Source organism: Labrus mixtus, chromosome 11 (assembly GCF_963584025.1).
Source record: "Labrus mixtus chromosome 11, fLabMix1.1, whole genome shotgun sequence".
Classification (NCBI taxonomy): Eukaryota; Metazoa; Chordata; class Actinopteri; order Labriformes; family Labridae; genus Labrus; species Labrus mixtus.
The window spans coordinates 24,858,273-24,882,161 of NC_083622.1; the positions used below are offsets into that span (position 1 = coordinate 24,858,273).

The 23,889-nt window shown below is 41.0% G+C and overlaps 1 protein-coding gene across 3 annotated transcripts in view; it reads right to left on the reverse strand.

The window, feature by feature from the left end:
• LOC132984276 (RNA-binding motif, single-stranded-interacting protein 3-like) overlaps nucleotides 1–23,889 on the reverse strand; it is a 125,897-nt gene that overhangs the window by 89,481 nt on the left and 12,527 nt on the right. The window lies entirely within an intron of this gene.

Consider the following 23,889-nt stretch of genomic DNA (forward strand, 5'->3'; position numbering starts at 1 on the left):
ACTTAATGACTTAATAAGATGACCATTTCTGGCAGGGGGGGGGAAGGCAGTGTGAGGATTAATGAGTGTTTGGAGCTGATGGGTTTCAGAGAGTAAACCAACCCCTGCCTGCATGCTGCCTTACTGACAAACTATTAGGTTAAGTTTGGAGGAAGTAAACAAGCCAGATGGCAGTGTTCAAAACACTGTCTGCTATCTTGATGTTTGGAGCAAAACAGCAACAAAGAAATCTGGTCTCAGCATCGGTCCCGCTGCAGGGAACTGATTGGAACAAGTTCAAGACCCTACTGCAGTTTGAGATGATCACAGGCCTGTCTCACTGTGTTCCACAATGGCCACAGAGAGAGAGAGAGAGAGAGAGAGAGAGAGAGAGAGAGAGAGAGAGAGAGAGAGAGAGAGAGAGAGAGGAGACAGACAGGTAGACAGGTAGCGTATGTGCTTGGATGTATACTGTATTTAGCCGATGTTTGTGCATGTGTGTACACAAATACTAGAAAGCGTGTGTGAGCCTGTGCTTCGGAGCCAGTGTTTGCGATAATGACAGGTTGTCACCACACAGCAATGCCGAGCCGCAGCCAGCTCTGATATTAATCCATTACCTGTACTTCCCTCCACTGGCAGACAATTCCTGACACACACACACACAGATACACACACACACACGCATGCAACCACACTGACAGCTGAGAGAGACAGTGCTAACAGGATTCAGCACATACACAGCAGACATGTAGCAGTAAAAGGAGCAGTGCCTGTGGAGTAGTGTCATTTACAGGCGAGTGCCTAACACTAACAGCTCAGAATGAGCCCACACACTTCAATAAAAACATGACAAAGTACAGAGATAAAAAAGGGTACACTTGGTAATACTTCATAATAACGGCTATGACAAATACTCTTCTACATTGGAAGTGTCTCCTAAAAACCCATACAGTCGCATTGAGGTATTTTCCCCCAAAATATCTCCCCTTTCTTTTTTCTTTTTTTTAATAATTACATGATGAAATAGATGTTTACATCTCTAGAGCTCAAACAGATGTAATTACAAAATAATGCTTTATGTAATCAACAAGAAAGAAATAAGCAACCATTTTGATCATCAATGAATTAAAACTGCGAAACTCTGTGTTAGCTTTTCTAGTCATTCTATATTGTTCATTTTTGGATTTGGATTGGACTTATTGACTTAATAAGATAATTGAGGATGACATCTTGGCATCTTCAATATTTCTTCTTAACCTTGCATTTAAACACACAACCTGCTGCATTATGAACATAATCATTCACATACATGACTATGCACTTTGCTTGTTACTGGAGGACACCTCTAGAGGGCAACGTATTTAGTGGTGAAACGGATCCCAGATAATCCGTGATCGGTTTGGTTCAGCCCTGACGGTTCAGGCCGCATGTGATCACAGATCAATTAAAAATGTATCATCATGGTGTAATATAATTTGTATTGCAGCTAAATCCCTGTGCAACACACAACGTTACCATCGGCTGAGTCTGTAGCTGTAAACCTAAACAAACAAACTGCTCCGTGAAGGTTTAGAAAGTTACTGACGTGATAACTTTCCAGAGTTTCATTCTGATTCCTGCCAGGTTACTCCAATAATAATTAATAATAACTAATAGTTACAAAGCGCTGCCTTGCTCTAAAACACATCAACCTGCTGGCGGCTCTGTAGGTGATGACCCCTCACTGTGTAAAAAACAACACTTTCCTAAAATTGTATTAAGTGAAACACTTGTATTATAAATTCACAGTATAGTATTGTAATAAATAGGTTTCGTATAATACAAGTACATACAATATATACATACAAATGTTTCTCAATAGAAATATAACAAATGTTTGATACATTTAAATGTATAATTACACCAGAAGACATGTGAGACTAAAAAGAGCAACACCACAAACCTTTTACCAACGTTTGAAACAATATCACCTGCTAGACCACAGCGAAGAAAATAAATTACCAAACGTCCCAAACAAGTGTTAGTGGACCCTCAGCAAGCAGCATGACATCAACTGTTACTGCCCAGCAGCAAATAGTCATATCAGCGTTTTCCAGCACTGTGCACTGAAATGTTCCTCTGTTCAAGTAGAGTGTGTCATCTTCTAAAAATAAAGAATGGTAAACCACAATTCACCATGTGTTTTTTTTTCAACTTTCATTGAGGAGCAAAAATTAGCCTTTAAATTTGAACAATACAATGATTTGACTTTTTTTTGATAATTATCTATATCAACTTACATTTTTTATTGTGATAATATTTTTTTGTCGTGATAACAGCCCTAGTTACAACAGAGGAATAAAATTGGGGAAAGCATAAAAATCTAGATTCCTCTAGAAAACCAACTGTGTCAACTTGTACATGGCAGGCTAACCATCAAGCACATCCAATGAATATACACACAAAAAAAATATACAGACAGACAGTATTTATTCACGCACACGCTGTTAACATTATCCATGTGCCTTCATCTCATTCCACCATGGTTCGGAGCAGAAAACAGCCTTTCTTCCCTCTCTGACACTCACACAAAAACACACTCAGATGCCCAGGTATGCACATACACAAAACCTCTCTCAAGCAGACACAACACACACACACACACACACACACACACACACACACACACACACACACACACACACACACACACACACACACACACACACACACACACACACACACACACACACACACACACACACACACACACACACACTGATCAAAGGCCTGGCCCAGGAAACCTCTTTCAGCCAATTTGTGCAGCTGTCAGGGTCGGGCTGATAGTGAGCTGTGTATGTAATGTGTCAGAGACTGTGATAGGGAAACCCTTTGAAACATTAAAATCTCTGTCTCTCTTTGGCAACCACGCTTTCTCCTCACTTCCCCCTCTCGCTCACTGTCAAATTCGACTCCTCCATCGCTCAATCTCTCGCTCTTTTCACCTCTATCCCTCCACTTCCCACATTCTCGCTCTGTTATTCTCCCCCCTCCCTCTCTCTCTCTCTCTCCCTCTCCCTCCCTCCCTCTCTCTCTCTCTCTCTCTCCTCTCTTTCTCCTAGTCTGTCTCTTTTAAGGATTACTGTGCAGTTGGAGTGTGTGGACTGAAGGCTGCCTCTCTGCTGGTATTGTTGACACACTTAGTACAGTGGAGCAGCTCTCGCAGTGGGAGAAAGGCTCAGAGGCAGCGACACAAACTGTCACACAAAGTAAACACAGTTAACGTGTTGTTTGTAGATTTCATGCACGGCTGAGCCTGTGAACAGCAGAAAACCCTGAAACACTTCTGCAAGGTGTCATATATGGGAATGCTGCTGACTCCTGATGAGCATATCTTGGAGTAGGTCGAGAATCGCAGAGACAACTCCAAACCGAAGAATACAATTCAAGTTTCTTATTTTCTAGACACTGTATGAAATGTATAAAGCAAAGCTATGAATATTTTATAGTGCAACAAACAAAGAAGCAGCGATAACAAAAAACAACAACAAAACAAGTAAAATAGGTCTGATGGCTGCTGAAGGGCATACATGGAATATGTTTGCATATTATTGACCCTAAAGCTAAATATTTTATGGGTTAGGGGTTAGATGATCACACAGAAGTGTTACATGTATGCAAAGTTAAATTGAACCTGTTCTGGCCTTATATACAACATTTTATGTTTCTATTTCAACAAATATTAAATAGCTTTTTATTTTCTTTCTACTCTAACTGACGAGCCAACCGCTAATTGGTTAGCAAACGAGGAACATCCGCGGTCAGTCACTTTCGTTCTATGAGCTGCTCTGTTTTCTCTCAAGTGTGCCATTTACTGATCTTGTGTTATTGACCGTGATTTTGTTATGAGTCAAAAAAAGAGAGTTCAAAAACAGCAAGCATGCTGTCAGTTAAGTTAATTAGCTGGTTCATTGTGGGAATGTTTTACACATGTCAACTTAAAAAAAAGAACTTTGTGGTGAATGTTTCCCTCCAACAGAGGATTTTAAGATGATGGCGCAACATAGTTAATAAGGCCTAAAAGGTTCCTCCACTGGTTTTTTTAATATGTCGTTCCTTCAACGGTCAACATTGTCAATATTGTTGATATTGTTGATATTGTTGATATTGTTGATATTGGTCAAAGGCTGGAGTTCACAATCTTAAATCTACCAAATTCAAACTCCACACAAACAAGCCTTAGCCTGATTTTGCTGAAACTTTCCCTTCCTAAATACTGATGCTTTGGACATACACCCCACCATCTACCATCCATCTCTCATTCTGTAAAAGCAGGCTTCACTTTCCAGCCATCCAGTACTTAATTCAAGACTGGTATAGGACGCATTAGGGCTGCTCTGCTTCCCTTTAAGAAAGGTGGCTTACATGTATGATACAGTCTAGTAGTGTGTCTTTTTATAGAAGGTCTGTTGGTATAAGAGTCTCTCCTTTGTGTCAGTATAAATTCAAGAATGTACAGCCGGCACAGTGAAGCACAAGCTCTGTGTTGTTAAGTGACAGCAGCAGAAAGTGTCCACACAGGATCAAGTAGAGTGGTAGTGGTAAAGACTTTGCATCGTGATTTCTGCACTGAGTGAATAAACCACTTGCATGATACAACATTCCCCTTAAATATTCTTCACAGCAGAGTTTGCTTGGACTGCAGTAGCTAAGCGGTAGCTGCTGGCCGGGCACAGCAAAGTATCTCAACCTGAAGAAACCGGAAACCCAGAAGTCTACCGTCTAAAGTATGAAGGACCAAAGCTAGAAAGGTAACAGTAAGTCAGTTATGGTTTCATTTAATTTTCTAACCTATCGTTGGTGGGAGGAAAGGCAAAGTTAATGGAGGGACGAAGTTTGGACTGTAATGACAAATATAGCAAAAGCTCGGTCCCCATGCTTGTTGTTCAGACACATTTAAGATCATTACCACTTTTGCCGTTAGCATGTTTCTTTGGGGAGAGACAAGTAATGAGAGGAAAGAGAGAGCCTGGATGACATGCACCAACAGCGTCAGGATCAGGAGTCCAACCAACCAGGCCTACGAGTGCTATAACCTCAGTCCAACTGAGCTAAACTGGTGGCCCTGCCATTAGCATTGTTATCAAAAGTTAGCATGCCAAAAACTTATTTTGAGGTTTTGTATGTCTTAGGAATGAAAAGTGTTAACAGTGTTATATATAACTACTTTCATACGCCCCAAACTCTATATGGTTTGCAAAATGTATGAAATAAATCTCATAAACCTGCAGTGACTTGTCAACTAATTGCTTAAAATATTGGTTGTATAGTCGGCTGAGAAATTCCTACTACACATAATACACACTCTGATGTCTAAAACTACACTAACATGCATGTGCACTTGAAAGTACAGTCTATAGAAAGCCCTTTTGTCCCTACAGAATTCTTTACCCTCCAAACAATGAGTCGATCCTGGAAAGCTCTGAAAATGGGCTTCATATGACCCCCTCACACACACACACACACACACACACACACACACACACACACACACACACACACACACACACACACACACACACACACACACACACACACACCACACACACACACACACACACACACACACACACACACACACACACACACACACACACACACCCACACAACCACAGCTCAGTTCTTTTCCTGAGTTCCGGTAAAGCAGAGTGACCTTGCTAAGGTCAGGTTTCCTCTGCTATTTTCAGCAAAAGTGATTTTCGGTACTGCATACTGAGGCTCTGTGTGCAGCGTGTTGCTGTTGTATCTGTGCACATTGATCTTCATCTGAGTAACACAGAGATAAAAGACAGACAAAAAGGCACACATCAAGTGTAAGACACAAACATTGCTTGCTGTGTTATAACTGTTCTATACTTTTTTAACTGTGGCTTGTAGCTGGCAATGTGCCCCTGAGAGAAAATTGAATATGATTCATCACAATGTTTCACAGTTGTGTGGGTGTGAGACATTACAGAGCTGTATTCAGAGTCCATTACAGATACAGGGATGGAAAGACTCACTAAGTGAAGGTAGAAAGGAGGGAGAGTTGTGGAAGAGAAGTTGCACAGTCCCAGTGAGGGGTGAACTTTCGGTGAAAGGTAGGAAGAAAGGGATAAAGATATGGGAGAGAGACAGTGACAGAGCAGGCGGTAGATAAAAGAATAGACAGACAGGGAAAGAAGAATGGCCGATGAAGAGAAGTGAGTGTCAAAGGGTTGGGGGGGGGGGGGTAGAGAGGAAGGGACATGACCGAGCGGGCTGTTCCGGCCTCTTCTGATGCTTCCTGAAACACAGAAACACGGAAAGGACGCAATCTATTTTTGGGTCCAGTGCTGAGATTCACTGTCTTACTTTGTGTGCCTCTAAACACAGCAGAGGATGGGTTTAAGGAAGAGCTTATGAACACATTGGAATGGAAACATAGCCCCTGATATAGCGTCCCTGCTCAGAGATTACACAAGAAGCTAAATTAAGCCTTGGCTAGGGCTGCTGTTGGAAACCTTGAAAAAACAACAAAGTATCTTTCAGGAATTTACAAAAATAGCTTGACTGTCATGTCCAGACTCTGTTTTTGACTGGAAGATGTGGCCCAAATTGTTTAAAATCAACACAAAGCAAAAGAAAGTTATATCTAAGAAACAAAAATGCCATTTGTATGTTTGTCAGAGTAGAGCAGACTGAAGCAAGTTCTGTGATCAATGTGTTCAGGTATAAATCAGGTCTAGTGATATTCAATATACCCACAGACTTTAGTGTCAACCTGAGGAATGTGTAGGCTGAAGGTAAACCATGTGATTAGTCTAGAGAGTAAATGCTATGTCTGGTTAAATGACCCATTATTTAATAAAGTCATTTCAAAGTCAAATTCAATTAGAATGTCAGAAATCCAGAAAATTCATTTTTCCTTACTTGGAGTGCACCGGTAATCGAATCTCTGGGAGTTAACGTAGTCATAACAGCGTCTGCTAGTTCCATTAAGTTAAATATAAGACAATTTAAGACCTGTTCTCATGCCTTTCTCAATAACATACCTGGAAAAATCAGCAGTAAAAATACACGTCAAATATCCCTCCTATTTATTATTTTTCACTGGACAAAAACACACCACAGCAACTACATTTTACAAGTGTAACGCTCGATGCAACTAAACCCTGGAGCAAATTCAGACACAATTTGTGCAAACTCAAGGCAGTTTAAGTTTGTCAGGACCTGCAGAGTCTCTGTTTTTTTTTTTTTTTAGGCTGAAATAACTTGATATCATGTTTTACCAGAGTGTCTGCAAGTTTCATCAGCTCAGACTTTGAAAAGTTGCGAGGTCAATGAGCGTGGAAAAAGACCAGTGTACAATTAGAAATTCAGAACGTTGACCTTTTGGAATAAAATCAGCATGACGTATTTAATTTTTCATCGAGGAAGTGGAGCAACATGAAACCACAACGAGGCTTGTAAAATTGAATTTAACATTTTCAAACAGCAGTATATTTAACTGCATTTTAAGTATATACAACTGCATTCGAATATTTGCGGTTGAAATGTTTTTTTTCCCTATTTCAAATCATTTAAACTTTTTATTTTTTCCTCTTCCTAAAATGAAGTCTTTGCTCCTGCATTTTAGAACTGGTATGTTGAATGAAAGAACTTCCTCTCTCCGCCATTGAGTTCTAATGTGCTTACACTTTCTTTTTCTCCAGAATTCTTGTTTATCTCACCTTTCCCCTTAATTCATCTCCCCATTCCATCCCTCTCTCCCTCTCCTTCCTCAAACAACTCTTCCCTCTTTCACTACTGCATCTCAGAACATCAGGTCACCCAGTTCGCTTCCCTGCAGAACGCTGTGTTCCAACCATCGGTACCTCTCTATCTCTCTTGTTAGCATCAGATACAGCCGCATCAACAGCACTTGAGCTGTCATAAACAAGTTGCACAAACATTCCCGGGAGGACATGGAGCTCGGGTTCAGTGCTGACTTGACCAACTGGGAGATAAGGAGGTGATGGAGAGTCTGTTGGGTAAGTCGCTGAACTCCCAGATATTTCCTGTGGCTGTGTTTTTCAGGAGGTCAGAGAGAGAGAGAGAGAGAGGGGGGAAGTGCGGTCAATGTGTTAGTTTACAGGCAAGCTGTTTAACTGGAGATTGATTTGAATCTGCATCTGGCTACACAGCTATTGATCTCGGGGTCAAGGCTGTGTGCGAGTGTTTGTGGGAAATATAGAAAATCTACTGACACAAGCTTTTGTAACGACTGTGTGGATTTGGTACTTTCTGTATAATTGCGTTTATTGGCTAATATATTGTAATGCCTGAATTCCATAAAGATGTTGGTACAGTTCATACTCATGCATTTCAATATTGGGTTGGAGTGCAGTCAAAGTGGGTTCATGTCAAACTGGGTCAAGCCTCAGAATGTGTTTAACTATTATATGAAAATACAGATGCATTACATCAACCTTGTCTTGTAAATTTGACCATAATGTGCACAGTATTGTTTAAACAACACTTTAAAAAATGTTATGTCACTGTAGTTAGAAGTGGCTCAAATACTTGCACCATAACCTCTCAACAAGTAGAAATATTTCCTTGGGTGTGTTGACAGTAGTTGTGCCCATGCCAATGCCTGTAAATATTTGACAATTGTGTAATATTGTCCATCAATATCTAGGGTTTGGTCCAATATTGACATCCAGAAGTCCACTTTAAAAAGACAGACGTTAAAGGACATTTTCCCCGCTCTGCTGGTAGATACAGAACAGCAAGTGGAGGAAAATATGCTGCCACTCGTTGAAGTTGAATAAAGAAGCCAATAAATTCAAAGGTATGTGCAAGGTGATAGTGCTCAAAAGAAGAGCATCAGTAAAAGTCCAGGCATAACTGAAATATCTCCGCCAAGAGCACAACATAAATTCAACTTAACCAGTTACAATGACCTTGCTGGCATTATGACCAAGTAGGGTTTTTTGCTTCCTTTTTCTAACACTATCAAGATGATTAAGTCTGTCCATGCTCATTCCTCATGTTGAACATACTGTGCGTACTATGCACATGCCCAGATTTGAGTCCTCTCTAAAGCTATGTTCTTGGTGTATTGTTGTCAGCAACAATCACAGCAACTAAAAAAATAAAACTACTTTAAAGCAGACGACCCTGAACTCTCTTTCCTGATTGACGTCCAAACAAATCATTCCACTGGATTACACTTCAAACCCACCTCCTCCTCTGCGAGTATGTTTCCAAAACATTAAAAAAAAAAAAAAATGTTACATTCTCCCGTCTTAATTGCATGACCTCTAGCATGCAAGTTACAAAAAAGAGGGAGAAAACATGCATATTGAAGAGGAGCTTTGCACAAAGCTCTTTTATTATGTATATTTATGCAAATGAAACGTTAGTTTATTCAAGAAAGTCTCTCTCGCTCCTCCTCTCATTGCCCTTTGGTCAGTGTTCCCATCCTGCAGTATGTGTGAGAGGTAGCAGGTAGGGGGGTTCGGGATATATTTTTATACAGTTCTATATATGAAGGGGGAGGTTTTAATTTCCCTCGGGATCAATAAAGTATCTATCTATCTATCTATCTATGGTGGTGTCCTCAAAGTTTCAAATAAACAATGTTAAATATTGCAGGGTTTTAACTGCAGCAGCTTCAGCTCTTTGTCACCGTTAATGACTGATGTCTCCTTATAAGGTGAACTGGAGATTCCTACCTGCTGCTTATCATCCAGCAGCACTTCTACTCTTCTGTATCTCATCATCCCATCCTTGCATATTATTAATATCCTGCTGTAATTCATGTCCCTCACCTCTGCATTATTCCAGTCAAACATTTTGCTTTTCTCCTATATACTGAAGTTTCTCCTTGTCTTCTGTCTTCAGAAGACAAGTCCCCCCCCCCCCCCCCCCCTCTCCATTCCTCATTTACTCGCTCTCTCCTTCTCATCTCCTCCTCATGCTCACATGCCTCCTATCTGCCCGCCATCCCCTCCCCTACTTTACCGTGCAGATGATTAAAATATGAGGAAACAATCAAGCTCTGGCTCATTAGCATATGAACAGGGGGCCGACGGGCAAATGCGGAGACAACAACAGAGCCCTGGAAATCCACCGCCAAGCTTTTCTTTTTTAAATCCCAGGAATGACTTTTTACCGTATTTTGTTCAATGAGAATGGAACAATCCTCTGCCAGTCCTTTCAGGCAGTCAAATTACCATCAGAATAAGATGGCATGAGAATAAGACCAGAATGCTTATATAGCACCAGGTCAAAGAATAGAGACTATAGAATAAGTGTGCAGACAGAATAACGTTTCTGCACGGCGACAATGAGGAGCTAAAAAGATCGGAGATGGCGTCTGTGTGGGTGCATGCACATGTGCGCCTTTGGGTTTGTTTTCTCACAGCAACAATGAGACACTGTAAAGATAGAATATTGGCAGGTATGTGTGTGTGTGGGAGGGGGACACTCTCATTAGTGAATCAATTAAACTGTCTGTATAAGTGTAGGAACATCGCAGGTCATGACATACAGTTTATTACGTCTGCATAGAAGGCTACAGAAATTGGAAAGGCATCACATTACTGGAGCAGACAGCAAAGCAATAACATCAGGTGCAGGGGAATAGATTCTGTGTGGCTGAATGTCTGTTGCAGAGGTGGAAGTTATGAAACGAAACAGTTGGGTCGCTGTCAGTCTATATTACCTCGAGTCTGATAATATTACTCTTCAAATATTTTGTGAGCCAAGAGAAACAACTTGAAATAAAGCATAGCGGGGCGATGATGGCCTAGCGGTTCATCCCATGTAATGGAGGCTATAGTCCTTCAGACGAGCGACTCAGGTTGGAGTACAACATGCAGCTACTTTCCCGCATGTCATTCACCACTCTCACTCCCGATATCCTACTCTATCCAATGTCCTGTCTAATCAAAGGCAAAATGTCAAAAAAAGTTTTAAAAAAAGTCTTTGGAAAATGATGTCTCAAAAATAAAGCAAAACAGTTTCAATGAGGTAACTTAGAGAGTGCATATGCAGATATCTGTCTTCAACATCATGCAGAAACCATTTCCTTTAACCTTATTGAATTTGTTACTTAAAGACACCTGAGAGTTTAAAGAACCCAAGGAGTCTACAGTATAGTGAATACACTTCTTAAGCTGGACAAACATCTGTAAAAAACAAATGACTAGTTTTCAACAAACTAGTGTTCACTAAAATGTCAATAACTATGACATTTTGTGTGTGTATGTGTTCACGAAGGTAGAGTTAACCTTCACACTTTGAACAGATATCATAATTCAAATCTCAGTTTGATACGATAGCATGCTCTACACATAAAGTAGAACACCTGTTAGATATGTCAAATAACCAATAGTTATTCTGGGGCTATAAAGATGCATCAAATTCAAGAATAAGTGTGGATTTAGAAGCTAGCAGGTTATTAGCTGACTAGGCAAAACTGACTTATGAAGTCATGACAGTGTTAACTTTGGCACACAAAAAAACAGGTAATGTACAATAAACAAGGCCTGCTCCATGAAGATTCAACTATGGCTTTCGTTACGAGAAACTCTCACTGAACTTTTAGCCTACAGAATGTCAAACTGTAAGACATGTGATGGTGCAGGAGGCATCGCCTCATGTGATGCTGCTTGGATACTTCAGGGTTTATTATTAATGTCAGTAGGAGAGTAAGTGACATTTTAGCACCAATACACCAGCACATCTATACAGTCTCATCTTGTGCTGTACCAAGGTTCAAAACATTTCTTTCCTTCACATCGACTGGGTTTGATTTAAACACACTCATCTTTACCTCGTCTGCTCTCAGGGTCACTGACCATTTATTATTACTCTGCTTCCCTGCCTCCTCTCACTGCTGTCCGTTTCTTCTTGTTTCTGTCTCTGCTCTAATTAAATTCCCTCATCAAATCTGAGCGGAGAAAATATTCCGGGATAGAGAGATGAAGGGGGAGAGGTGGAGGGAAAGAGGGAGGGATGGAGGAAGAGATCAGAGTGTAAGAACATATTGAGCGGAATCCAAGCCCGCTGACTGAGATCAGATGATGACCTGCAGATATCTGGAGGGAAAATCCATAATAGGGCATCGTAACAAAGGTAGAGAGCAGTCAGGTCATTAGGGTTTTTTTATTTTTTAGGTGGATGATAAAATGGAAACATGCAAGACTAATGTGCTGAAAGAGATTCTGAACAATTGAAAGCAGACTAGAGAAACAAAGTAAAGAATCAGACACATATGGAACAAGTTGGACTTGAATAGGGCCAGCTCTATCTATTTTACAGCGAAAGGCAAGATGAGGTTTTGGTGAGGTTAAGTCAAGGTATGCTGTGATCAGATGAGTTTTCCTTCTAATGAAAGACCCAGCATCTATAATTAGAGGAATTTTGACTACAGTTCCCATCATAAATCAATGGTTAATGAGAAGTCACTACAGAGTCCAACTTCTTACCCTTCATACCCTGTTTGAACAATCAGAACAGACTGTGTTTTACTTCTTTCACCTCAACCTGAATGCCTGGCTATGTATTCCTCTTCCTCAAGTGGTGATTTCTGGTGTCGAAAAATCCTAAACTGTAAATATTAATGGACAAGGCCTGATTGACGTCACCCATATGGTACAGCAGGGGGCTCTGGAGGCTCATTGGTGGCAGCTGCCATGCTGGAAATCCTGTCTCCTCCTAACTTTCAGACAACCAAACAACAGACCTCTTGACAAAAAGCTATTCTGTGGTGTCAGACTCGGGCCTAACTGCTTATAATGTCATAAAATCAAAACGGATGTGTTAAAAGATAATTCACCCCCCGTACAGTCTGTGCCCACTAGGACAATAACGAATCTGACCCAAATCATTTTTTTGTAAATCGATTTTTGCCGCTCTAGAAAAATTGAGACAGACTTGAGTGTCCACTTGAGGATGGCTTTTAGAATCCAAAGGCCCATGTCTGTTGGATATTAACTCAGCCAATTCAGTCAGAGATTTTTTAAAATCCAAACAATATGGCTTTGTGTGTAGTTCACTGCTCTAACTTCTATCCAAGAGGTCTGGAATAATGCTTTTCCAGTGAGTGAAATTCTAGTTGTATTGTATTGTTATGGCTAAACTAAATAGCAGACTGCGCCGCTCATACCTGGCTTATTAGCATAGTTGGTGTATTTCATGAATCTGTGGTCAGCAACAACCACAAATAGAATCACATTCTTTGGTAAACACAAAGATAAACTAGCTCAGTTAACAGCTAATGAATAAGCCTGGGGTGTTGACTGTTTAGCTTTGATGTCTTGTCATAAGCCATCACCACACTCCCTTCACTCCCATCCAGATTTTCCCTCTTCTCAAATATGGTAACTTCTGGTTTCAGAGAATCAACATGGCGGCTGCAAATCGGTGACCTCGATGCTCCATTAGTGGTTGAGAAACTAATCTGTGACAGTAGTACAGTGTTTTTCTGATATTTAAACAGTCAATGCCCTTCATCCTGTATCTAGTGTCCAGCAATACTCAGTGTGGTTGAGAGAGAGAGAGAGAGAGCGAGAGAGAGAGAGAGCGGTGAATCAAGCACAGTAAAATGTCAGATAAGCAGTGAAGCTGTCAAACTGACCGTAAGTTTACATTTAGCATTATAGCAGGCGATAAATTCAAAATGCTCCAGACAGCGCCCCCCGATCAAGTCCTAGAGCCGGCCCCAGACCTGATCATTTTAAAAATGAGACTTTCATTCAGAAATGTATCTCCACACTACGTTTGCAATGGAACTCACAATTTATATTCCATGCACTGTGTTCCAACATCGTGTTAATAGAGTCCATCGCCAAAACAAATTGCATCCGGATTATGACGAGCCACTGGACCAATATAATTTAGTGAAAGGATGTAGCATCATTTTCCACAGGAAATTCCACTTACTGGAATTCTCAATGGCAGCATGAAGTTACCCAGGTGTTGGAAATATTAAGGTCTCTAAACCGTTTCAAACTCTCCTTTGTCCCCTGTGAGAGATGCTACATAGCAGCTCCCATTTATAATTCAGAATCCAGTATTGAACCAGCCATCGAATCAGAAACAGACATGGTGTGCCCGTTAAAAAAAAAAAAGCAATGGTTGAACAGTGAAGGCTGCACACAATGTATTAGTCAATCATTACCCAGACAGTGTGTGTGTCTGGATTGATTCAAAGGCCTGATCAAATTACCTAGAAAAGGTTAAAAGTATCCATTACTGGCTAACATGCTTTTGTTATTGAGCACAGGGAGAGAAAAAAGAGAGGGAATGCAGCTGTGCAGAGCAACAATCAGCTGTATCCTGCAGGCAGAAATACACAAAAGCATTCAGCGAGGGGGAAACACATCTTGAAACAGAACTATCACGCTAAACAGATGCATGTTATGAAGAGGCAACGAGGTAAACAGAAAAAAATTAATCTTTCTTGAATATGCTTTGCTGATGGAACACATTACCGTTCTAATGTTTCTTTGTTTTCACCTGATAAGTTGCAAGTTTTGAGACAGAATGTCAACCGGTATGTGAAACTGGACATTTTCCCGATTAAATTGGGAAAAAAAGGACCGAAAAAAAATCTTTACATTAGGAACAACACTCCGTTATGGTTTATAGATTGTACCAGAGACACACAAATGACGTGGTAAATAGTCAAACAAAAAGGATCGCTGAGGATAAAAACAGAGGAAAGAGTGACGACAAAGATGGAGGCTGCAGAGGAGAGGAGAAGAGAATAACAGAGGAGGGAGGAAAGGCCACCAGAGAGGTCACTTCTGCTGTTAATAATTTATCCTTTAAAAACCAGTCTGAGGCTTTAATTGGTGCTGTGGCTTAATCCTGAAGCACACACATACACACACACCTCAGGGAGCCTCTCAGCAGCTGTGCTCCAGCTAAATTGGCTGTAGTGCAGCAGCGGCGACAGCGGCAGAGCCAAGCTCCCTCCAGGTATCTCACAGTCAGCTGAAACAGCAAACGCAGGCCTGCCAAACCCTCCCATCTCATGGATCTGGGCGTGACACTTCTCCGCTTTAGTCTGTCTCACGCTCGCTGTCACGCTCTCGAAACAAATCTCAAACGCCAAATCAAGACGACAAGACGTGGGTCCCCTTGCAACGGTTGTTAGCTAGATAAACACTCGGCACACTTCAGTCGTAATCTACATTTAGCCGAGAAGATGGCGCGGCATCAGGGGCTTCAGCATGACTTGGATTAGAGTCGTTCATTGATGATTTAAGGCTTGACTTGGCAGAAAATGTTAGGTTGTGAAACAAATTTGTTTTTCAGGACGCTTGGCTTCGCTACAGCTTGAACAATAGGGAAACAATAAAAAAAAGGCAAATCTTTATTGTCATGATGTAGCCTTGAAAACACAATTTGTCCAGATTTTTTTCTACAGTGAGAGTCATTTTTCTAATTCTAGTCCTCTCTGTGCCCGTATGAGTTATTCAAAGCTCTCTTGTTATTTAAAATCTGCTTAGGTATCAGAGGGTAAAAATGTTCTTTTCAGTCTTTGAAAAAAACATCACTTGAAACAGTTTTGCAATTGAGTGTTCAAAGAAATGTGTGTATAGCAACTGTGTTTCATATCATATCACTCTGTGCAGAATGTATTTTTCAGCTACAGAAAAAAATGTGTCAAGTTTGTGAAAATAGGTCTCCACACTGGTTCAGTGAAATGAAGCAAATTGAGCTCAGTGTTTGACTGCTTGTAAACCTTTTAAAATGCCTCTCAAGGTAAGGGGCTGAAACTTCCAGTTCAATGTAACTCACTAACTAAAGAACCATTTTATTGGTTGCTCAATCACGGGATATTAAGTTAAAAACATGAGAAAAATAATTGGATAGCATCTTCCCTTGGTGGTCGTATTTATCGCTGGTAAACATCCTGATTTCTCCCAACAACCTCAGAAAAATAATCCACAATAAATGTCCTTCTAAACGTTAAACATTTATCCCCCTCCGACATTAGCGCTGTGCGGCTGGAGGCACTCTGGCAACATTAGATCTGTGCCTGAAGGTTGATGATCGCATCCACCGCCCCCACATCCCATCCTCACACATCAGCTCTGCTGGCGAGATAAGCACTGCGGCCCACAGCTGATCCAAAGGGAAGCCCCGCTATCTGTTTCAATCACCGTCTCATGTGCATGGACTCTGCCCTTATAGAAAGCTGATACATCCTGTCCAGCTATATTTCACTTCTTTATCAATAAGTCAGTTTGTTTGGTTCACGTATTGCCTTGTCAATAAATAAAAACTGAAAGGAGTATAAGAGGATTTATTGTAAGATGCTCGCTCTTCTCCTCATAGAGATGATAATGAAGGTATTGTGAAGAAAAAAAGTTATCATTATCCTAGAATATGTAGCTAAGACTGGGTTACATACAAGTGGGTACCACAATATTGCAATATTAGTCCACAAAACTTCTCCATGTTTAAATTGGTTTGCTGTTGTTATTCTGTGCGATTCCGTTGCTGCCATTTCAACCACTGAAAAGCCACAACAGAAGATAATAAACCGTCACTTCTTGGGTGATTTGATAAGCTATAAGTGTTTTTTTTCTCTCCTAAAAGATCCTGCAGGCAACACCTTTACATTCCGATATACACCGCTTATTGTTCAATACTTTACAATGCACTCATAAAACAGACGAGAATCCACCTCTCCATTAGACTCATTTGATTGGCTGTCACAAGTTTTTGCATTTCTTTTGTTTTTATGAACGATTGCAGCCACCTTGGATTACCCATAATTCAAGCTATGTCACCTCAGAGTTTGTGTTATTGTTAACTCCGTTTCCACCTTGAGAATTAGATTTCCAGAGTGAGATAAAAGCTTGCCCAAGAGTCGCTGCAGTCCAAAAATCAACCAGACAGCAAGGTTATCAGCCAGACCCCCGGCACCATGAGAATACATAGCGTCTCCCAAATCCTATTGTACCATGAAATGTCACAGCACATTAGCTACAAGAGGGATTACCCTTCCTTGAAAGTAAAAAGAGGAAGGGAGAGAGGGAGGGAGGTAGAAACGCTGCGATAGAGAAACAGAGGGAGGAGAGGGTTACACACAGGGAGCCGCTGGGAACGTGTACGTAAACACACGCTGGTGCATACAGGTAAGTGTGTGGTGAATATAAACTAGTTCAGTTTCTGTAACCTGAAATGGCCTTTGTATTACATTGCTTACATTTTTTTAATATAACCCCTTGTCCCCTTCTCCTCTGTTCCCTTTCCCCCCTCTCTTCTGTGCCAATGGTCATGATAATCTCTGGATCTTGATTTGGCTACGGTTATGAATAACATACACACACACATACACACTCACACTCGGACACACTAAGCTTATCTAGTGCTGGGAAGTTGAGCTAGGTTGGCAGCCTACGACCAACAGCTTGTGGCTGTACTAGAAACCAAGAGTCTGCCTCTGTTGCTTTGTCTCTGTTTTCTCTCTTCTCCACTTTTGTCAGCCCTGTTTCCCTTCTGTCTGGGTTTGCCGCTCAATCTGCAATTCAGCTTGACTTCCTGTCTGTGATTGACTGCTGGGAAGTCCAGATTCTATGTTTTGAAGTCTGTGTGACGGTTTCTTGATGTCTTGTCTGGCTCCATTTTCTCTCTTCCTATGCTGTGAATAAATTCATACTTTATTTTTCCTGCACAGATTATTATTAACCATTAAGAACCTCGCTCCATCTTTTAATGTAGCTCTCTTGTGTCTGTTTTTTATTATGTACATGTCATGTCTAATGGTTATTAAATGTGTCACCTTGTGTAAATGTTTCATATTGTATTTTAAATTGCCAATATTTGCACACGCAAGCCAAAATAATTATCTTGCTTTTCCTTTCAAAAAGTAGACAATGAAGTATTTTCCATTCCATTTCATTGTATACTATATAACTCCTTTGTGTGAGAAAGAAATAATAAAAATAATAATTGCAAAACTTGAGTGCAAAATTAACTCTGGTGTTCTTTGTTTGTTCCTTGATGGAAGTCCACTCCCCCAGATATCTCCTCCACACTGTAACCAACACCACCTTGGCCGTCTCCACCCAAGTGTCTTTGTAAATACAAGTTTAGCTTTGGGCTGAAGTGTGGGAGATCACAATTTCATTATGCAATACACATTATTAAAAAGAGGGGGTTCTGCCTCTAAAGGAAACAATGACCTGCTTTGCCTAACAGCCATGTGTAGGCAGCAGAAGAGTTCTGATGTCATAATCGCCTGTCTGTTCCTGTACTAGTTTATTTTTTAAGTACCTGTCTGAAACTTATCTTAACCCCCCATGGCAGGAGATTTGTTTCTGAGCAGTATACTCGGTGACAGTTCCTCATAACAAGACATATCCATTAGTGGAATACAGTTTTTTAAAAATAATAATCCTTTGGATCAACTCACTGCAGAGCAATAAGAAGATTGGTTGCAGTTTCACCTCCGTCTTCTTAGTATTTAATCCACCGTGCTGCTTCTGGAAAAAGTTCAATTGTGGCACTAGTGGGACACTTGAAATATTGGAAGAGAAACTGGTAAAAAAAATAATAAAAATAATTCAAACCCACCAGACTGGCAACATTTTCATCAGACTGCAATCTGAATTCTCTGCGTATCTTCTACAGATGAAAAAATCACCTCAGTCATTGTGCGCCTTGTATGCAGGTGGGTCTCCCGCTGTACCGTCTGAGTGACCCCCACATCATTGATTTCTACTTTGGAGCGACAGCGAGGACTGAGAGAGACCTCTGCTGAGAGGATAATTCTGGGGTTGGTATTGGTAAGAGTGCGGCAGTTAGTGTTTTCTGTCACAGCGGTGCACTGAATGCTCCTCCTGTTGTACTCAGAGCCTCCACTGCATCTAATCCAGCAGTTGACAGCTGCAGAGTCTGCATATGTGTATACATGATTTCATCACATACAAATACTTATTGTACGCCGTATTGAAGTGTGTGCATGTGGGCATGCATGTGTTTTGGTTATCACAGTCTACATAAGATTTTTTTTTGCATTATGTTACTTCTTCAGTTTGACGTTGCAATCGTGACTTAATAAACTAATAAAAGTAAAACAAACTCAAAATCAAACCAGCTACTGACGCAGATTAGAAGTGTGTTTTATACAAGATTCAAAACTTCATTTCCATCTAAGTTTCTTTGACGTTTATCTAAACCAATACAACTGTTAAAGTCTAGATACTAACACAAATCTGATCAGTCTCCATCAGTTATCAAATGACAACAAATAAATAGATTGAATAAATCGAACATCAGCCAAGTTAAACAAAACAATTTAAATGATTCCAACAGATCCCATTGAAAGGAATAACGTAGCAATAAAGGCCAACCAATGTCAAAGCTAATCAAAGATCTGTGAAGAAATGTTATACCAGCTGGAAGAAGAGATAAGATTGTAGATAGTAGAGAACTGAGTGTAAAGCCTGGATATATTAGTGTTGTGAAGCTTTTGGAAATGTTGTGCAGTCCAGCTAATTGAAATAGCGTTGGAATGAGTGAGTCACCTCAAGTCATAGGTCAATCCAAACACAGCTCATATGGCAACAGGAAACCTCAGCAACCCCCATAAATATGCAAAGTCCAAGAACTATGTCACGTTTAAAAAGAAAAGTCCCCTTAATATCCTGTTGTGTTTCTGCATTGATGCCCTGTTGTAGATATTGCATACAGAGCATCTCCATTCACAATGGATGCATTTTAATGAACTTCAAGTTGGCATCCACCAATGCAGACACATGTGCACACATATTAAGTAAGCCTATGAAAGCACACATCCGCTGTGTAGACACCTAAGCCTTTACACACAAGGATGAAAACCCACATGCACATGCAGATTTTGCCTCACAGTCTCTCAATCATTCACACAGGAGGTGAAATCAATGAAATATGCAGATCGCTGCTGTAGCACATGTAGCAGACTAATGCCTCTGTCTCATTTGATAGTTCAGTACAATTGACAGTGTGGTGTTGGAGTTCAAGCAGCACTGACCAGAAGCCAACAAATGTTTTATTATTATGAACAATTGTTCTGCAGTGGCTTCAGTTAACACCTCTGTGTTGCCAAAATGTGACAGCCCCTGGACTCCCACTCATTCAGCTGTGCTTTAAGCACTGTTTTGTTAATAATAAAAGCCCAATGATTGTTTAACCGTACTGCACAAACACCCTGCCAACAATATGAGCGCTTCTCTGCTGCTCTTCAAACCGGACTTAAACAGCAGTGGAATAAACATTCAACATTTGAAATAAATGAGAGGGCCAGGCAACTTGTCAAATTTTACAAGCAGTGTTACCACTGTTGAAGCTGTTGAGTTGTCTGTTTGAGTCAAATCAGGCACACCTCAAGTTTTGAAAACCACTTTAAATGTTATTTTTACCCCCGACTGTCAGTCTCCTACACACAGAAAGGCTAACGTGGAAAGACAGTTCTGCAAACGACTAAGCCAATGAACTATTATTGTTGGAGACTAGCTTGACTTTAAACAGCGGGGTGTCCGGGTGGGGGAGCAGTAATTCAGCCTTCTTCTGGCAGAAACTGCAAGGTTATAAGTATATTAGAGGAAATGAATGTGGAAAAAGAATAGCTTGAATGTTTCTTGTTCTATTTGCACGGCGCTTCACATAGATCTGGGACATTCTGTATGGACTATCAGTGCTGTGTGGATGGCACTAAAAAGCCTCCATACCTCCCTTCGACAATGACACTTCACTGGGTAACAGACACATATATTGGCATGAGAAGATATAAGAACCGTCGAGTGTTCTCAGCGGCTAACTTGGCTCTAGTAATCTGCAGCTTTATTGCACAACTCCACCAATATCATCAGCAGAGCAACTGCATCCAACAAATGTACACACAAACACAGAGCGAGTGTCCTCAGAAAATCACAAAAGCACACTCACGCTCGGTATAAAGTGGTGCGGAAAGGCCAGGCAGTACAGCACGCCTCAGTAGTGTGTGCCAGCCTAATCTAGTCGGGCCTTTTATCCCATCTCCTCCCTCCACTTCCACTTAAATCAACACTTCACTGAGAGCTACAAAGCTAGTTTGCACCCTCGACACACATGCCCGCAGGTGCACAAGGACACGTGCACGGGCTTTACTTCCCCTCCTTCGTTGTTAGTCTCTGTTTATCTCTTACTTTGGCACTTTTAAGTCATCTCAGTGTGTCCTGGGCACAAGCACATACTCACATCTCGAATGTGCACGCTCTTGAACAGGCAACTAGTAACACAAACACGGGCAGGCACACACCAAAACAAACGTGCACAAGGCACACTCTCGCAGGACTTTGAAAAAAGACTGGTGGTCTCCGAGGACCAGCAGTCGTGTGAATGAATAGAAGCCGAATGTAGCTTAACAATCTGTGCCCAGTCAACTGAGCTGGCTGTGGCCCAGGCAGAGAGTCGGTTCCTCTGAAAACAATTATCCACCAAACAATAATGTGACCAAGCACTTCCAGTCATTATAGAGCTCTCACTGAAGCGTAGAAGACGCAGACATAGCCTCTGATTTCAGAAGTGAAGCCATGCAGTGCAGAGAGCGTTAAACCTGCATTCTTTCTGTTGGCCAGCAGGGGAGACTACACTGGGTGCAAACAGATGTCTGATTGTATGAAACCCCATAAGAAACTAGACCTACACTGTGATCTATATCATTAGTTTCTTTAATTCAGGCTCTGGCTCCCACCAGAAGCAAAGATTAGAATAAAGAAGGTTACATCAGGACCTGGCAACCTGTAATTGACAAGTTGCTACCACATCAGTTGGTCAACCAAGATAGAGGTGTAACAATATGTATTTACCTGTTGTCTACATACAATCACTTCTTGTACTGAAAGAGTAGGGCAGAATCCATTTATTGACAGAAGTATGTCTGACTTAGCTAAGCTAGGTGGTGACATGCTGCCTTTCAGGTACTTACTGTTGGACCTTCTGATGGTTGACCTTGCTTACAAGGATGCAAAAGGTTGTTTGTTGAATGGTGAAAAAATGAACAACTTTACTGCTCTTTACATTTGTATATAAGCTTTACTTTTGGTACAAATGCAATGTACAATGGAGTTCTACCTTATGTTGATATTCTAAGGCAGATGACAACGCGACTTCTGCTATGTGAAGTACTCATGCTGTTAGACTTCTAGATCAAGACCCTGCGCAGGAAATGTGGTGCATGTGCAGAATGCCTAGACCCGCTTTGGTCTGATTTAGGCGTATAATAAACTGGCATGCACGTACAGGTCAAGATCTGCAAGGAGAAAAGATGTTGGTCCACAGGTATCATAATAAAGAAAAAAGGAAAAGCTATTCATCTTAGCTTTATTTAGATTTATTTCCATTTATGTAACTAACCGTACTCTTTTTAAGGATTAGGGAGGATCAGTTTCTAAAGTCCACTTGCAAAGAAAACAAATTTCAAAATGTCTTGACCAACAGGGTGGGGCTCCAAGAGCAGAAGGGCTACCAGTGAAACGTTTTCAAAGTTGTTGTTTATACATATCAGGGTGTTTATTCATAAATGTCCAGTTCAAATGTTACAAAAACCAGAGCAGCCAGTCAACAGACAACAAGACGTGGTGATCTGGTGTTTAACTATCTTTACAAAAAATCACTGGCATAAGTAGATGCAGGCATGCAATCCCTTTCTCACACACACATTTATACAAACACAAACATCACACAGACACACACACAAATTGGGGCAAAATAAACAGCCTACTTTTATGTGTCATTAGTGACCGTTCACTCTGGACATGCTCCCTGCAATCAGCAACAGCCTGTGTTTGGACTGCTTAAACATGCATACCCAAACGCACACCCGCACACACACTCACACACACACGCACGCACGCGCACACACATAGTTACAGCTTTGATAAAAGCATGAGGGCTCTGAAAAGTAATTTGACTGGGGCCCAACAAAAGGAGGGTTTTCCTAGGATAATCCACGACTGGGACTGCAGGGGTGTGTACCAGAACCCTGGAGAGGGGGTGTCTGTATTTGTGTGTTTGTAATTGTGCATTTGTGTGTGTGTGTGTGTGTGTGTGTGTGTGTGTGTGTGTGTGTGTGTGTGTGTGTGTGTGTGTGTGTGGGATCAAGCTGAGCAGGGGAGGGTTTATTCAGGATTTCATTAGCGGGGAATAGGAGATGTTTGGCCTGGCTGGCCACCTCTGGCTCAGGGACAAGAGTGTGTCTGTAACCCAGCTAAACTGTCTGTGAGGGCAAACACTGTGGCACTTTTATGAAGTTGAACTGGGTCTCCTCACACACTGAGAGAAAGCATACAAGCGTTTAGCTCCTGAGGTTGTTCACACTTGGAGCTGTACTGTGCTCCTTGATACAAAATAAAAACATCCTGTGCGCTTGTATTTAGTGACACAGATTTCAACAGCAGCAGCCTGTAAGGTAAGACACTGAAGAATGGGGGGAGAGGAACAGCGTGTGCTCATGCTTGTTATTCTTTTACAGGGGTTGCAAGATTTTAATAGAAGAAACATAACTAAAAAGAATTGTAACTTTTTTTCTTTTTTTTAAATAAACCTGTTTAAATGAAAAATACACAGTAGGGATTATTTGTCATTTTGACGATCTGTTTGTTCATTAACTTGGTGTTGAAATATGAAGCCAATGCAGACTTGCAAAAAGACTGCAGTTCCTCAACTGTCCACCTCATGCTGGCTTAAAAGCCAAGTAATCTCCTTTAGAACCAACATTAAATGCCCATTTGTCTGACAGAATTAAACATTTTAACAGCCTGGTATAAGAGATGAACTTGGTCTCCATAGCTTTTTACTTTGACGGTAAAAACTGTACGGGGGGGGGGGGGGGGGATGGGTTTTTTAAGAGTTATGCATAGTTAAGGGTCACTT